General features: G+C 37.2%; 1 protein-coding gene across 4 annotated transcripts in view; it reads left to right on the plus strand.

Moving 5' to 3' along the window:
* EXOC4 (exocyst complex component 4) overlaps positions 1 to 17819 on the plus strand; it is an 875766-nt gene that overhangs the window by 487067 nt on the left and 370880 nt on the right. The gene's annotated exons all lie outside the window — the stretch shown is intronic.

Consider the following 17819-nt stretch of genomic DNA (forward strand, 5'->3'; position numbering starts at 1 on the left):
GCAGATTTACTGAAGCACATGAGTCAGATCCACTAATGCAACTCAGTCAAGCAGAGGGTCACAAGATCAGCGGGATAAGAGTTGCAATCATTCATTCATTCATTAAAAAAAAAAAAGTTACTGAGTGCCCATTATATGCCAGGCATTGTTCCAGATACAAGATGGCACCCATGCTCTTAACTTTGTGTCTTAATTTCCTTTCTAGACTCTAGACTCTTTAAGAATAGGATTCTTGTCTGATTACCTTATATCTTGTACCTCACCTTACACAGCATAGTATGTTACATTTAGAATGTGCTCAGAATTTTATTTTTTAAGTAAGTGAAAGATCTAGTATACATATTTTGGAGAGCACTATAGAATAGATCCAATCCTTTTGTGACAGCCATTAAATATATTAGTCACATTAACATAATGGCCAGGCTTGTTGTTCAATCGCTCAGTTGTGTCTGATTCTTTGCAACCCCATGGACTGCAGCACGACAGGCTTCCCTGTCCTTCACCATCTCCCTGAGTCGCCTCAGACTCATGTCCTTTGAATCATTGATGCCATCCAACCATCTTATCCTCTCATCCCCTTTTCTTCCTGCTTTCAATCTTTCCCAGCATCAGGGTCTTTTTTAATGAGTCAGTTCTTCACATCAGGTGGCCAGAGTATTGGAGCTTCAGCTTCAGCATCAGTCCTTCCAATGAATGTTCAGGGTTGATTTCTTTTAGAATTGACTGGTTTGATTTCCTTGCTGTCCAAGGGACTCTCAAGAGTCTTCTCCAGCACCACAGTTCGAAGGCATTAATTTGATGGCCAGGCTAAATAGTCCTAATTTCAACAGTTCTTTCTTCTACACAGTTGGATTGCCCTTCTTTCGTATTACTCCTTTTCATGTGTAGGAACAGGACTGAATACAGCTTTCAAGATGAGATGTGATCTCGGCAAAGTGGAAGGGAGAGAACTCTGCTTTCTGTGATTCATTCATTTCCCATAAGGCATTTATTAATTACCACAGTCTCCTTTTTCCCCCAGGATTGTCTTACTTTTCTTTTATTAAGTAAATATAGTAATTAACAGGACATTAAATATCTGTGTGATATTTAAACAAACGTGCTGTAGACCTATTTCTTGTTTTCCTGGTAATTTTCACCAGTGAAAAGATTGTCTATGATTAAGACTTTCTATTTGCAGTAGGAAGTTCTTATGTATATTATAGAAAGCTTTTCAAAAATTCATATACAGTTGTTATTTGGGAGTACAAATATATGGTGTATGTGTGTGTGAGAGAGAGACAGAGGCAATGAGATTGAATATCAATCTCCAAGGTTTAGCATTCTTGCCTCTTTTATTTTGATGACATTATAATTATTCTTTATATTGATAATATTTGTTTTCTTGTTGTTGAGTCATTAAGTCATGTCTGACTCTTTGCAACTCCATGAACTGCAGCACGCCAGGCTTCTCTGTTCATCACTGTCTCCCTGAGGTGAAGTGAAGTGAAGTGAAAGTCACTCCTTCACGTCTGACTCTTTGCAACCCCATGGACTATACAGTCCAGGGAATTCGCCAGGCCAGAATACTTGAGTGGGTAGCCTTTCCCTTCTCCAGGGTATCTTTCCAACCCAGGGATCAAACCCAGGTCTCCCACATAGCAGGTGGATTCTTTACCAGATGAGCCACAAGGGAAGCCCAAGAATACTGGAGTGGGTAGCCTATCCCTTCTCCAGCGGATCTTCCTGACCCAGGAATTGAACTGGGGTCTCCTGCATTGCAGGCGGATTCTTGACCAACTGGACTATCTCCCTGAGTTTCCTCAAACTCATGTCCGCTGAGTCAGTGATGACATCCAACCATCTCATCCTCTGTCTCCCAGCATCAGGGTCTTTTCCAATGAGTCAGTCCTTTGCATCGGGTAGCTGAAGTATTGGAGCTTCAGCTTCAGTATCAGTCTTTCCAGTGAATATTCAGGGTTGATTTCCTTTAGGATTGACTGGTTGGATCTTCTTGCTGTCCAAGGGACTCTCAAGAGTCTTCTCCAGCACCACACTGCAGCTCCGTGCTTTTCTTGTCCTTATAGAATATTATCCTGTTTTATTTGAACTCCCTATTTCCTATGCATGACATAAAACTAATTAGTTTGGTGGTTCTTAATTTTTCCTTTATTCCTTAGTTTGAAATTCTAGATAAAAATAATCACAAGATTCTTGCTGACATCTTTGTTACGTTAAGATGTGTTTCTGTTTTATAGGAACAGGTGACAAATCCCCATGTCTTTGTCACTGCACATGGATTCTACCAAATCCATGGATCAGAGTACCCTGTCCAGGTGATTTACTGTGCTAGATTTGTTTCATGATTTCATCCATAGACACTTCTATCTTTGTCAGCTCCATCTCCACACAAGGGATATGTAGTAGAAATTCTCAGATCTCAGATGTCAAATGTATTTCAGGCAATTAAAAATAAAAAAAATGTCATCCAAGTTGTCAGCTGTGAGAGTGAAATTCCAGAGCTTCAATCTGGAATTCCATGCTTGTGTTTGAAAGTTTGCTTTGTTCACTTTGCCTTTTGCTTTCTTTCTACATTTCAGCTTCCTTTATTCTTCCATTTTATTTAGCAAATATTTAAGTCATCACTGTTTGGAAAAAACTGGGCGCAGTACCTTGATGGTTACAAAGGTAAATGAAAGCCCCATCCCTTTTCCCTACTCCAAAGCTGCTCAAGAAATAGTCATTCTGAAATCCTTCCCTTTCTGCTGAATAGCATCAAAATAGATTTTTTTTTTTTTCTTGTTAGCTGTAACTTAAAGATTTGGTGTTTTGTTTATTTCTTTCGTTGGTAGATATTTCTTAGAGAGCCTTCATCACTTAGTAAATTCGAATGTTTATTTAATGTCCTGTTATGTGTTCAACAGTATACCAGGCTTAAAATGCATCACCATAATTGTGCTCTTAAACTTCCATTAACTATTTTTTAATAAGGCCCTGTTTTCTCCCGTTTTGTTCAAGTTAAGAATAAACTTTAAAAAAAGGTGAGCTTAATGATGTGGAAACTATGCCTCAGTAAAGCTGTTCTGTATACGTGGAGTAATCTCAAAGATCTTACCTAAGTAATATTGCTGTATAAATACAAATAGCCTTCTTTGGCTAGATTTAATCCCATGTATAACAAATTTGCTGGGCCATTTTGCAGCACTGTAGATGGACCGCTCTATTCCACATACTAACTCCAGTTCTAAAACTAGATGGAATCTTAGTTAACTAATTGAAACACTCATTTGGATAAGAACTTAAGCAAGGTTCAGTAATTCTCAATTTCCCACTTTGCTTGCAAAACATGATGTAAGTACAGAATTACACTCTTCACAGCTTATTACACTGTGTGTTCACTCACAGGGAAATAATTTAATGCAATTTACTCCCAACTGTTTCCCTCATGCTGAACCCTTTATTAAAGTAACTGATTTCTCAAGGTTATGTTTATTTTCAAAGAAAAAAAAATTTTGGAGGTCATAAATGTCATCGCACACCTGGTCTCATTCTCCTTTTGTTTTTTTCCCCTTTAAAATTTCCACATTGTGTCACCAGACTAGCTCTTGATAACTTCTACCCTCTCTTTCTGCTTGATTGATCTTACTTCTTTCACTTGGATATTCCATTTTTGTATTTGTCTGGTTATTCTTGATATGTTCAAACCAATCTTGGTACTTCTGTTTTGTTTAAAATCCCTCTTATCTATTACACATCAATAACTTAGGTTGGAGTATTTTTTTCTAGTGCTTCCATCCTTGGACAAGCAGAACATGTTTGAATGCCCCTGAAAGTCTGATGCTTCTCTCCCACATTTTGTTCTTTTGAAGACAGACAATCATTCTACTGGTGAATGCGCCACTTAGGTGCATTCTTTTTTCAGAATTTACAAAGCCTTTTCCTTCCTTAGGGCTTCCATTATGGCTCAGCTGGTAAAGAATCTGCCTGGAATGCGGGAGACCTGGGTTCGATCCCTGGGTTGGGAAGATACCCTGGAGAAGGGAAAGGCTACCCACTCCAGTATTCTGGCCTGGAGAACATGGACTGTATGGTCCACGGGGTTCCAAAGAGTTGGACATGACTCAGCAACTTTCACTTTCCTTCCTTTTGCTACCTTTGTTGCAAATCATGCTTTTAAACAGTCTCAAAGCATTTTGATAAGCATGTGATAAGTCTTTAAGTTCCCCTTCTCATATTTGGGCTTCCCCTGTGGCTCAGCTGGTAAAGAATCCACCTGCAATGTGGGAGACCTGGGTTGGATCCCTGGGTTGGGAAGATCCCCTGGGGAAGGGAAACGCTACCCACTCCAGTATTCTGGCCTGGCGAATTCCCTGGACTGTATAGTCCATGGGGTCACAAAGAGTCAGACATGACTGAGCAACTTTCACTTTTTCACTTTTTCTCATAATTGATTGTGATCTAATAGATCCCTTTTCCCATCTCCGAAGGCCTCTGAGCCTTCTCACTGTGGATGGCCACCACAGAGCCACTCAGAGCAGAGCCTTCAGCTTGATATTCACAGCACTGCTAATGAGGCTGTGTAATCAGGCCCAGAGAGCTGGCCCTGGGGAGTATTTTTAGCTTTACTTGAGTTTCACCTAATCCCCATTGAATGGTATAGACACTATATTAACTAACCATATGGCTTTATAGTCGGTGGAAATTGCCAGTCGTTCTTTGTGGCAGGCATTTATTTTCTCCTACATTTTGCATTTTCTCAGCACAGAACATCAGCAATGTAGAATGTTGATGCTGAAAGATTACTCAAAATGGCCGTAGATAACATTAGTGGCCTAATCTCTCTATGATCTAACTGTGGGACTGAAAAAGAAAGTTTAAAATGATTAGCAAACCATACCTCATTGATAAGTAGTGGATTATTGTTGTATTTTTTTTGTTTTAAAATTAGGTAAAAGTCTTTCATACTGATTTAATTTGATGGATGTATTTTCTCCCTTTGTTTCTGAGCATAATCTCTGTGAATTTGAGGCTAAAAATCTTTGTTTTACATTGGGAGAGCAAATGGATGTCCCCACTTCGTTCTCAGACAAGAAGATGATTGATGGCTTTGATATCATATTATTAACTGAAATAAATTTTGTCTCAATTTGAGAAGAAATAGTGATAACACAGGGTCCTTTCTGTCAGCCAACCCAGGCATATTGGACCATTCTTTCATCTTTATTTACTTTTGTCCTAGACTGAAAATCTCACATTCTCTCCTAAAATTGATGGCAAATGTTTTAAAATACCTAAAATAAAGAGTATACCACATTCTACTGAAATAGGCCTATAGTTTATACATGCTTGGTCTAATGCATTCCTCACCTTACATAAATCTCCAGAAAAGCTATAGGAAGCAAGCACATTCCCCTGACACGGTGGGGTGTAAAATGGATATAAACCAATTACTTTTTGCAGTTCTTAGTCTCAGGAATACTGACCCTTCTAACTTCATTTTCAAGCCAGAACTCTCGACCCCCACCTTACAAAGAAAAGTAATTGAGTAGAATTGCTAGCAAGAGGCAAATCAAGGCTTTCAAACAAGAATTTTTGCCAAGACCTATGGAGCAAATCACCTCTAAAATATGCCAAAGATAGTTATTTAAATACATTTAAGCTTCTAATCAAAGAGGTCTTTGATGAACTTTTCCGACTTTAAATACATCAAAGGAAGTAAAGAGAGTAGAGAAAGCCATTAGGAAATCATAATAATAAACATCAGGATTGATCTACTTCCCTCTCCTTCAGAACCTCTCCTCCCTGGTTTTGAGCTGTTCAGGTGGGCTTTAAATAGTGAAGTAATCAAACTCTCACAGGCCATCATAAAGAAATATGTGAGTAAAAAAATATTCTTTTGGATTTCAAGGAACCTGGGCAGTCCTGTGAGTGCCCGGTTTTCAGCTGTGACTTTCAAGTTGAACCTTTTCAATGGTAAATAGCTTCCTGCTTATGCCTGTGTGTTTTGGCTTAAGAAAAAAAATCAATCTCGGAGAAAATGGGCTTCCATCTTCCTTTCAGCCCCGTCTCCTTTGATGATTGATGTTAATTCAGTAAGCTGCTGACCCAAGAAAAAAGAATTGTTTGTGCTGTTGTTTTGAATAAATAAACTTACAAAGAATCAATGGCTGTAGCTTAGAGAAATTAGATGGTGGAGAGCTTCAAGTCTCTTTCTGCCCTGTTTCTCATGTAAATAAAGCAGGTAAAGGGCATTTCAGCTCCAGATATCTTTTTGAATGAGGGAAACTTGCTTTGAAAGGGAACTTTTTTTTTTTCCCCAGTTAAAAGGAAATGTTCTCACTGTATCTGTAGTGAGGGAAGAGAAAAAAAAAAAAACCTGTGTTTATGACAAAATAGGACAACTGCTTATTCCTGTAAACAATTTCAGACTGGCAGTAGCAAGGCAAGCATGCCCATTGACTTGGCCTTCGCTTACATTCAGTACTGTTAGTATATGGACTTAGGTCCTTCCGCATTTCTGAAAGACCCTAGAAGGTTTTCTTTAGTTTTAAGATAGAAAGGCAATGTGGTCTGCCAGAACAAAATAGTTCACCCTGCAGATTTTTTCTGATCCAGCTGGCTATTTATTGACTGATCACATATGAGTAATTTTGCTTTGCCATGCAGCAATTTCCTTTCCCTAAACCATACCACCAGATACTATGATCACGGAGAGAAGGTGACGTCCAACAGTAATGACTATTCTTCAGACAAGTATGTCATTCAGTGGGTTTCTGGCCATGAGGCTTAAAATCAGTGTTATAGGCAGGCTACAATAATTGAAAATATAAAGGCTGCCTTGCTTTTTATTACTCTTTTATTTGGTACCACTTACACAACAGTCTAATAAAAACTATGTTTCACTTCATAGTGTACTTAATCCACAGTTCCAGGCAAAGCAGAATACATTTATGTTAATAATACATGTCATGTCAGAACTTAACATTAACCATGTTTTATAAATTGTGAACAACCTGAGCATCAAGGAATAGTAGGAAGACAGAGTAAATTGTGGTATTTTCAGTTAGTGTTCTATTATATGGCCATGAAGTCAATTTGCTATTCTTTAAAATGGGCTCACAGGGCTGAGATGAAGACTACATATGTTCATATATGGGAAGAACTTAGAACCATGACTAGCAGATAAGCATCATATAGCTTTTTACTGTTTTATTAGTGGTAAATGATAACAAATGTCCATGAAGAATCTTTGCTAGCAAAAAGTATATGTGTTTCAACTGAATTTGTGATTATAGATGCGGTTTGATCTTAACTATGTGAAATGTTACTAGGAGGTAATATAATAAATAGCAAACATATTTATCCCTGGGTATTATTTTTCTTTTCTTCGTTTTAATTTTTTTCTGTGTTTTTTGTTTTTATCAGATGCACATATGTTCTATGATTTGAAAAAAAAGTGTGATTTAACAAAGTGTCACAAGCTCTGACATAATATCCATTTTGTCTAAAAGAAATGATCTGATGCATCCAGCTATGCTAAGGCAAATTCATATATAAATAAAAAGAGTGCACATCCATCAGTGTAGCTCAAATATAGAATTACAGCATAGTTCTATCTATTTTCAAGTAGATAGCATTGTTCTATCTATTTTCAATTAGATAGCATTTACTAATGCTAGCAGTAAACACCTTAAAACCTTAGAAGCATCATCTGTAAAATGGAATTAAGGTCATTTTTTCTCCTTTATCTCATAAGATGGTTGAAAGGATGGAATGAGGAAATAAATGTAAAAGAGCTTTATAAATATTAACTAAATCTATGTAAACTAGTATATCTAGGTTTTTTTGTTCTATAGAATTTCAGTGTTACAAACTTTCAGATATGAATGGTAGTAACTAAAGATATTTACTAAAATTGTTAAGAAAGAATGAATAAAATTTGATTCAATAGTTGGAAAATAGGTTTATCTGAAACTCTTAGTCTTCGGTCAACATTATATCCTGCCTTGGGGTTCCGATATCTATGAAGAACTGATTAAGTTGTTCAGAGTCTGTGTGTGTTCAGTCACTCAGTCATGTCCAACTCTTTGCAGCCCCATGGACTGTAGCTCACCAGGCTCCTCTGTGCATGGAATTCTCCAGGCAGGAGTACTGGAGTGGGTAGCTGTTCCCTTCTCCAGGTGATATTCCAGGGGTGAAACCTCCAGAGTCTTTATTTTTTTGGAAAAGAGGATCAAGTAGACATTCTTAGGTTGGTAAACAATACCCTCAACTTAGAAGGGGAATGGTGATTTTTGTACACACACAGCTGGAGTGTGAAATGTTTGTCTCCTAGCCCAGCCCTCTTTACTTTCTATTCAAGATTAGTCTGCAGGAAAAGGAATTAATCCCAATGAGTGGGCGTGCTTAATTTTTCCCCCAATTTGCTGTTTGGCGGTTGAAATCTTCCAGTGCTGGTACTGAACAACAGAATTAGCACTGCCTTATATTGTAGTCTTATCATGAACTTGGGAATTTACCCTTTTCTTATAGTGAGCTGACTTGATTTTTTTCAAGCTCAGTATATGTATTCATAAGGTAAGAAATTCTTGTAAAGGTCAAACAAAGTGATATATGTAAAGCTGGCTTTGGAAAACCCTTAAATTACAGACACAGGTTATTTATATAGCCTTGAAATATTTCTCCTGAAGTATTTATTTCTGTGGTGGTTTTGAGACCAGAGGGAAGGGGGCAGGGCATCACCCTTAAAGAGTGACACAGCTGTTGAGAAAAACCTGTTGCTGTTTGTTTTTAGGACAAAAAGTAGTTAGAATGCATTAGGCCCAAGATGGGGAAAGATTTGACTTTGACATTGAGCCTCATTATGTGGTCATCGTAATACATTAGCATACACTAAATGGCACTCCCATGGATGCCATGACCGTTCTGAGGCCAATCATAAAAGGTCAAAAAGTGGATCATGGTCCAATTCTTGGAAATCCCCAACCCTTCCCCAAAATAGTTGGAATAATTCTCCCACACCTTAGCCTATAGTTTTACCCAGCACATAAAAACTAACCACCCCATCTTTTGAGGTCCCTCTCACTTTCTGAGATAACACCATTCTGCCTACGAGATGTATATCTCTGTAAATAAACCTGCTTTCACTTTGCTGTGGCTCAGTCTTGAATTCTTTCCTGTATGACAGTAGCCCCGCCAGGCTCCTCTTTCCATGGGATTCCCAGGCAAGGACCTTCACTTGGCGGCCTGTCCCAGAGACTCGCCAAACACCTGGGACATGACCGTCCTCTCATTCCCTGTTCTCTGGTACCAGTTTTAACATAAATCCACAAATTCTTTGACACTCTTTCCTCCAGTAGGAGCCAAGTCAATTCCCTTGCTCTGGAGTGTGTACTGGACTTGGTGACCTACCAGAGTATCTGGAAAGGGAAAAAGAATAACTTTAAAGTGAGGAAACTTGATAGACACCATCTTGCAAGTGTTCAGCATTGACAGCACAATAAGGCATAGATATCATGTAGCCCCTGATGTGGTCAGATGAAAAGATCACTTCATCTCTGTGGTATCCTCCTGGAAAATCTATAACCACAGTCTAATCGTGGGAAAATATCAAAGAAACTAAGTAACTAGTGAGCACACTACAAAAGTTTTGAAATCATGAAAGACAAAGACCAAGTAACTGTCATGGATTAGAGGAAACTAAAGACATGACAACTAAATTCAATGAAATATGAAGGATTAGACCCTCAAACAGAGGGAGGACATTTGTGGAGAAACAGGGGAAATCAAAATAAAGTCTAGAGTTTGTAGTAGTATACCAGTGTGGGCTTTTTAGTTTTGGTAATTGCACAATGATTAAATATGAGTATATAGGAGTATACTCTGTATATAGTGTGTGTGTGTGTGTGTGTATACACACACACTGAATATAGGAATACTCGCTGTATTGTATTTACAATTCTTCTCTAAGTGTACACTTATTTCAAAGTAAAATACTGAAGAAAGGTCTAATACATTAGGAGGTGTAATGCCAGGTGTATTAACAACTTTATTCAGAAGAAGGGATATGCTGGGTATGAATTCAGTTGCATATAATAATAGAAAAAAATCAATGTCATCTGTATAATTAAAAATTTTATTAATCTGATGAAATTTTGTCAATTTCTTTCATTACCATTTTAGAGTAATTAATTTTCATTGGAGTTTTTGTTCTGACAGATCTGCTATTATACTTTGCCTTTATTCTGTTGTTTGTTTTTAGATATACACATGTAACACATTTTCCATTTACTGTCTGTGAGGAATGTTATGTTCAAATGGTTGAGACGGAAGCTCATAAAAATATGAAAACTGACAAGTTGGATAAATATATGGAAATCGGTGTTAATGGAAAAGATATCACTGGAATAGCTAACAACTATGGAATGGTATAAATCTAGCACTTTTTAAAATCATTTTACATATATTCATTTATTTAATCCTTACAACTAACTTATGATCTATGAGGCAGGCACTGTTACTGTCCTCATTTTGTAGATAAAAGAAATTGAGGCACAGAGATTAAGCCAAAGTCTTAGAATACATAAACCAACCATTTTCCTTACTTCTGAGAATTCATAGACTACTAGGTTCATGCCATAATATTTATTAAAGTAGCACCCTTATAGCCGGGGGTTGGCATTGCGGAACAGGAATGTACCCTGAACAATTTCATAAGCCACCTCTCTCATGCACACTTCATTTCATTGACCACTAGTCTTGTTGCTTAGTCACTAAATTGTGTCCACCTCTTTTGTGACTCCATGGACATTAGCCCACCAGGCTCCTCTGTCCATGGGATTTCCCAGGCAAGGATACTGGAGTGGGTTGCCATTTCTTTTCCAGGGGATCTTCCCAACCCAGGGATCAAACTCACGTCTCCTAGTTGGCAGGCAGATTCTTTTAGTTTTGTAGCAGGTGTAAAGTAGTGTTTATGATCAGACCCTTTTATACCACCACGTAGGGTCTGAAGCTCTCAGTCAAAAATGATTCAAAGCTACACAGGTGGGGTTCAGGAGCACACTATTGTTTTCTCAAGCACCAATACATGCTTTTGAAGGAAAGGAGTTGGACCCCAGATGGTAAAAGGCTGTATGGATTTCCTCTCTGTGCTGAGACTATGAAAAGCTTTTCTTTAAACGAGTTGGTGTTCTGATCTTGCAGAGACTTTGTCATTCTATGAATAGGGGGATAAGTATGATAGCCCCTTGAAAGACTGCACCTCCCCCCTTGCTTTTCTGAGCACTGTGACTCTCTTGATTGTCATGTCTCTGCTGCTTTTCCACCTGTCTTTGGGGCCTCACTTCTTCCCTGTGTTTATATTATATGGTTCATTCCAGCTGACAAGTTTTGTTAGTGTTACCAGGCAGATTAGAAGGAGTAAACTCACCATGAGTGTTGTTTCTCATCCTTTCAGGTCAACAGGCTTACCTTCAAAGATAGCACTCCTTGATTGCTCTGCTTGGGACATAATTGGTCAGTATCAGGTTTGCAGCCTGTTCTACATCTGACTTGTTAATTTCACTCACACTGTGCTGATTTCACATGCAGGATTTGTTCATGTGTTAGGGCTGACAATCTAACATGTATTTTAAACTGTTTAGAGACTGGCAGTTGAAGAATGCAATTTACATTTGCTCATCTAGCCATCATTTTGAATCAAATAATGGTGATGATTATTCTTTCACTGATCATTAATTATTGTTTAAGGTTAGAATTTGTAAAAAAATAATAATAATAGTAATAATAATTTCCAGCAAAATCCCCATGTAAAAGCCCTACTCTTAGTATAGTTTTGTGGTCTCTACAACATCATGTCTCTTTATCCAACTTTAGGGGAATTCACATGAGATTTTTTTGGTAATTTGGAACCAAGGAAAGCAATTTTGCCAGTTTTGTTAAAATAGTTATTCCTTGAGTGACGCTTTTTTCATATGGAAAGAAAAAGGAGGTAAAATTGACATCAAAATATGACAAGCTAGTGAATATTTTACCAATACATCTAAGGATGTAAAATAAAATACCTAAAAAAATGGAAATTTCCCCCTTTTATTAAAATATAAGATATTAAGCAATGATCACCAGTTTGTTTATACATGTATAGCAAGGTGTCCTAGATCTAGACTTTAGAAAGTCAAAAAATCACACTTGGTATTTTAAAGTTGTTTTATTCTGCCAGTATAACACATCAGGTTTATCCAATTAGTTGCTTTAATAAACCTTAACTGGTGCATGCTACTTAGCACACATCCTAGGAACTTATATAAACATTAGATGTAGCTCAGAAAAAGTCTCTCTCGGTGTCATATCATCCTTCTGCCTTTTGGCATGATTACATGTAAACTTCGAAATAGTGTTTTACAAATGAATGATAAGATATTCATGTTTCATGATGATGTATTAAATTTAAATTCATTAATTTAAAATTTATTTTAAATGCCAGAAAACATTATACTTTGAGTTTTAATGCACTCTTGTAACTTTATAAATGATGCAAAATTACAGTGTAACCATACTTAATGTAAACTTGATATACTTCTTTTAAATTGAAGTATAGTTGATTTACAATCTTGTGTAAATTTCTGTAAAATTACACAATCTTGTGTCAATTTCTGCTGTACAGCAAAGTAATTCAGTTACATATATATATATATATATATATATATATATATATAAATTCTGTTTTACATTCCTTTCCATTATGGCTTATCACAAGATATTGAATATAATTCCCTGTCTTATACAGTAGGGCCTTGTTCTTTATCCGTTCTATATAATATACTTTTAAAGACAAATAATTTTAATACAAAATCACCATAGTTTTGATTTTCAATTTAAGAACTGGTAATTTGAAAAATGCCCAAATATGTCACCTTTGTAATAATTGGATTTGATGAAGTAAAAATATCTTGCATAATATATGATAAATCTGTAGGTTCTAGGTCAAAGGAAATGGGGAGGAAAAACTATTGGAAATGACCACATAAAAATGAAATGAAGGGACTTGGATTTCTGGCAAGGGGGAAAGCTAAAAAGTCTGGAAAATTTGCCAGTATAAGGCAGTTAGGAAAGCTTCATATAGTGTAATAAACTTTCTTTTAAATGTATTGCTGACCTTGTTAGAGAGTAAGAGGTCCCTTGGGAGTGAAAATAAAGAGAAAAGGAAAAATCGGAGCAGCAAGCTGATACTGATATTGCCGCTGCCTTGGGGGCATTTGTCAGACTCACTAACCAAGAGGCTTCAGTTTTAACAGCTATATCACTGCTGGAGACAGGACCTTGGGCCTATGCAAGAGTGGATATAGAATTAGAACCAACATGTAAAGCCTAGAATTTTGATGGGTTACATCTTTAGTGCAAGGGTAAAATAGAAAAAACATGCTCATCAGCAAAGAGAGATGACCAAAAAACTTGTCCTGGAAGAGTAAAACAATTCTTCTCTAGAGGAATAGGCCTATTTTAGACCTTGATTCTTCTCGTGTTTAAACTTTTTAATACATGAATTCACAACCCCAAAATGATTGGTAACTGAGAGCTGGAGTCAAGCAGAGGTCATAAGGAGTTGAATTAGTTCCCAATAACTTCAGAAATGTAATTACAAATTGTAGAATATAAAAAGGGTATGTTTCAAATTTTTTAAAAATAAAATTTGTATCAAAAACATGATAAAAGAACAAGATGCTATCAAAACAAAAAGACTAGGCAGTCTTAACAAAGAACCAAATAGATTTCTAAGGATGACATTTTAATCTTTGCATTAAGGATTTAATTTATGGTTTAGACATTAGATTAGACACACACTCCAGAGAAAATTAGCAAACTATTTAAAACATCCAAAGGAATTACTTAAACTGCAGTGTATAAAGACAAAAGATTTGGAAAATAGGAAAGAAAGTTAAAATATGTAGGATGCTGTGGCCCTTTTATTGCTGCAAAGGACAACAGATTCTTTGATGCTGTTCCTATCTTGAAGTCCATGCCCTTGAAACTGGGCAGGCTTGTGACTATTTGAACTGGGTATGTAGCGTAAATCCTATTATGTAATTTCAGAGTCTAAATCCTAAAAGACTATATAGCTTCTACCTTGACTGCAGCCATGAAATTAAAAGATGCTTACTCCTTGGAAGGAAAGTTATGACCATCCTAGACAGCATACTAAAAAGCAGAGACATTACTTTGCCAACAAAGGTCTGTCCAGTCAAGCCTATGGTTTTTCTAGTGGTCATGTACGGATGTGAGAGTTGGACCATAAAGAAAGCTGAGTGCCGAAGAATTGATACTTTTGAACTGTGGTGTTGGGGAAGACTCTTGAGAGTCCCCTGGACTGCAAGGAGATCCAACCAGTCCATCCTAAAAGGAATCAGTCCTAAATATTCATTGGAAGGACTGATGCTGAAGCTGAAACTGCAATATTTTGGCCACCTGATGCGAAGAGCTGACTCATTTGAAAAGACCCTGATGCTGGGAAAGATTGAGGGCAGGAGGAGAAGGGACGACAGAGGATGAGATGGTTGGATGGCATCATCGACTTGATGGACACGAGTTTGGGTAGACTCTGGGAGTTTGTGATGGACAGGGAGGCCTGGCGTGCTGCAGTTCATGGGGTTGCAAAGAGTCGGACACGACTGAGCGACTGAACTGAACTGAACTGTGGAAATAATTGTTCTTGAGACCCTGAGCTGGCAGGAAACACATCCAACTCACCTGTGGCTGAAATGGTTTGAAGAATTCCAAATCATATAGAGTCCAGTCCCAAGTCTTTGGGTCACTTAGTTGCTTGACTGTTTCAAGCTGAGGCACCAGACATCCCGGAACAAACACAGTGCAACTCTGCTCTGCTCTGTGAATGCTTGAACCACGCAATGGTGGTGACTACTAAGCTTTGATATGGTTTCTTACTTAGCAGTGGGTAAATGGAACAGACAAGATGAGAAGTTCTAGCATATATCTGTTAGAAATTTCAAATGAAAGTAATAGAAAGAAGGAGGGGAAAAAAGCAATATCTAAGGAAATAGAAGTTTAGAAATTTCCAGAATTGATCAATGACATACATCCTTGGATCCCGGAAGTATAATGAATTCGAAGTAGGAAAGATAGAAGAAACCCATGTCTCATGCAGCAAAGTAAAACTGTAGAAGACCAAAGTCAAAGATAGGATATTAAAAGCAGATAGAAAAGATATGTTACTTAGCAGTGGAGTACAACTTACATTAGTTGGTATAGCAGGAATAAACTGGAGATATCTTGGTTTTTCATTGGTGGGAAGATTGATGAATATATTGGCATGTGACAACAACAAAAAGCTACCCATACTATCCAGCAGTAAGAAGGAACTGAATGGGAGCTGTGTATATCAAGGTGAATCAGTCTCCCAAGCATAATGTATGGCAAAGAATACGATGTGATGGTATTTAGAAAAATTTTAAAATATGAGAAACTATACAAGTGGATATGTCTTCGTGTGTGCTTTTTAGCAGCACATACACGTAAAAATACAAACATGTATTTTGAATGATAAACAAAGTCCATATAATGGTTACTTCTAGGGGCGGGAGTAGAAAAGGAAAAGGAATGTAATTGCACTCAGCACTTTCACTCTGTAGTGTTTTATTTCTTAAGTTGGGTAGTAACTGCATGAGTATGCATTATTTATTTTTTACACTTATTTGTGCACCTGAATATTTTATAATAAAAATTTGACCAAGAGTATTAGGATTTACTGAATGGTAGTAATAGGAATCTTTGTGACATCTCCTTGAAGGAGGCACATATTTAATCTGAAAGGATTTGTAGAGTGGAGATTAAGCAAATCTGTGTACCTTTTGGTTTAAGTGAAGGTATATCACACAGGAAAAAGATCAAAGCCTATGGGGCATAAGATCAGTTCTACTTGATTGGAAGATTTTAAGCCTTAGTAGAAGGGGTAGATGGAGGGGAGAAAGTGAAACGGTAGATATGAAACATGGCCCAAGTCTTGAAATTGTGAGAAATGAAATATCTCAGTTGTAAATGAGCAAGGTAGAATTTGAGCTTTTATATCCTTAGTAATACCATTGAAAAATATTTATATTCTTAAAATTTTCTGAATATCTATAGTAATAAATAGTCTGCTACATTTTGCTGAAGATGAGTATATTTCATTTCTCAAACACCTGGCAATCAACTGTGATTTCCCAGCCATAAATGAAGTCTGGTTAGTCTGAATAGAAAAGAGTGGGGATTGGACTGGGGAGGAGAGACTGGTGAGAGATAGGTGAGTGTGAAAGTCACTCAGTCGTGTCCGATTCTTTGCAATCCCATGGACTGTACAGTCCATAGAATTCTCCAGTCTGGAATTCTGGAGTAGGTAGCTGTTCCCTTCTCCAGGGGATCTTCCCAACCCAGGGATTGAACCCAGGTCTCCCACATTGCAGGTGGGAGATAGGTGGGAAGTGAAGATATTACTAATCATAAAATTGCTAAGGATGCTGGTTGTGAGGGCATTGCCATCAACTTTATTCTTCTCTCCAGTAGTAATCTGGTCAAATGGATAAGGACAAGTGAGTTTCCCTCCAGCTGACTTAGAGATTTGACTCAGTTTTTCAATTCATTGGCAAAGCTTTTGCTCATTCTCTTGGTTGGATCTCTTCTTTATAAAGAATAGAAATTCATTCAAATTATTCCAGGTGTTATGGCATGTTATCTGATATACTGAGAGTTATTAAAAATGCAGGGACAACAGGAATGATAGTGAACATTGTAAAGCTGAGCAGAAAGAGACAGCAGAACCTGGACACTTGCCAGCCCACTGAGTCTTCCAGTAAATGACTCAGCTAACTTTTTCCTCCTTGTAGTTTTAAAAATTCAACTTATACATCATGACATGGCCAGCATTTCTCTACATAATAATCCTTTAGTTGCTTTTTTTTTTTTTTGGTCTAACGACATTATTTGAATTTCTTACTGGGAGTAGGAATTTGAGCTTGGCTTGACAGCCTTTGAATTGGCTGTCATTGGATAGTTGTTGTTTACCTTTGGTCCAATGATAGGGTGGCGTCACACAGGCTGATCCCATCAACAGGTACTATGTGTGAAGCATATGTACTCAGTGATTGTGGCAGTTACTTGATCTAATTAATGCATGCAGCTATGTACAGCCAGCAGAGTATGATTTCCATCTTGTCACCTAGCTCAAACTGAGACTTGATTGGGCTCCTCCATTTTTGATAAATCTCTAAGCAAAGAATGGTTTTGTTTTGGAATGGTACTACGTTTAACAATTGAATTTCTCTAGTGTCCTTATCATTCCATATATAGTATTTGAGTTCTAAATTTTTATATTGGCATTTGCCCCTCTCTCTGTTGCCTCTTAGCATCTTTGTTCCCCACAGCTCAGGACCTTTTGATACAAGTACTTAGCCTTTCTCTAAACCAGTTGAAATTTTCATTCTGGCCTTAAAATATATTCAAGCAGTTGTTCATTATTTTAGCTTAACTAGTTATTAATCAATTACCACAAAATGTGGCTTAAAACTGTTGGATACTGGAATTTATTTAACATAAGTATTTTAATTGCATCTTAAAATGTTACTGTATGAATCCAGCAAACTGTGTGTACAGGCATATGTAAAAATTTTAAAAGTAGGTATAAGAGTATCTATATTTGCCTTAAAGGACTCTTAAAATAGTTGGTCCAGAGTAGAACTACTTATCTTCACTTTACATGTCACTGAGCTCAGTTAGAATTATAATTTAGACACCCTGTAATGTAAATAGAAATGTCCTGTGGTCATTGCATAATTTTATAGGGATCTTCACCAAAA

The sequence above is a fragment of the Giraffa tippelskirchi genome, chromosome 10, assembly GCF_054371585.1.
Source record: "Giraffa tippelskirchi isolate mGirTip1 chromosome 10, T2T-mGirTip1v1.2.pri, whole genome shotgun sequence".
Classification (NCBI taxonomy): domain Eukaryota; kingdom Metazoa; phylum Chordata; class Mammalia; order Artiodactyla; family Giraffidae; genus Giraffa; species Giraffa tippelskirchi.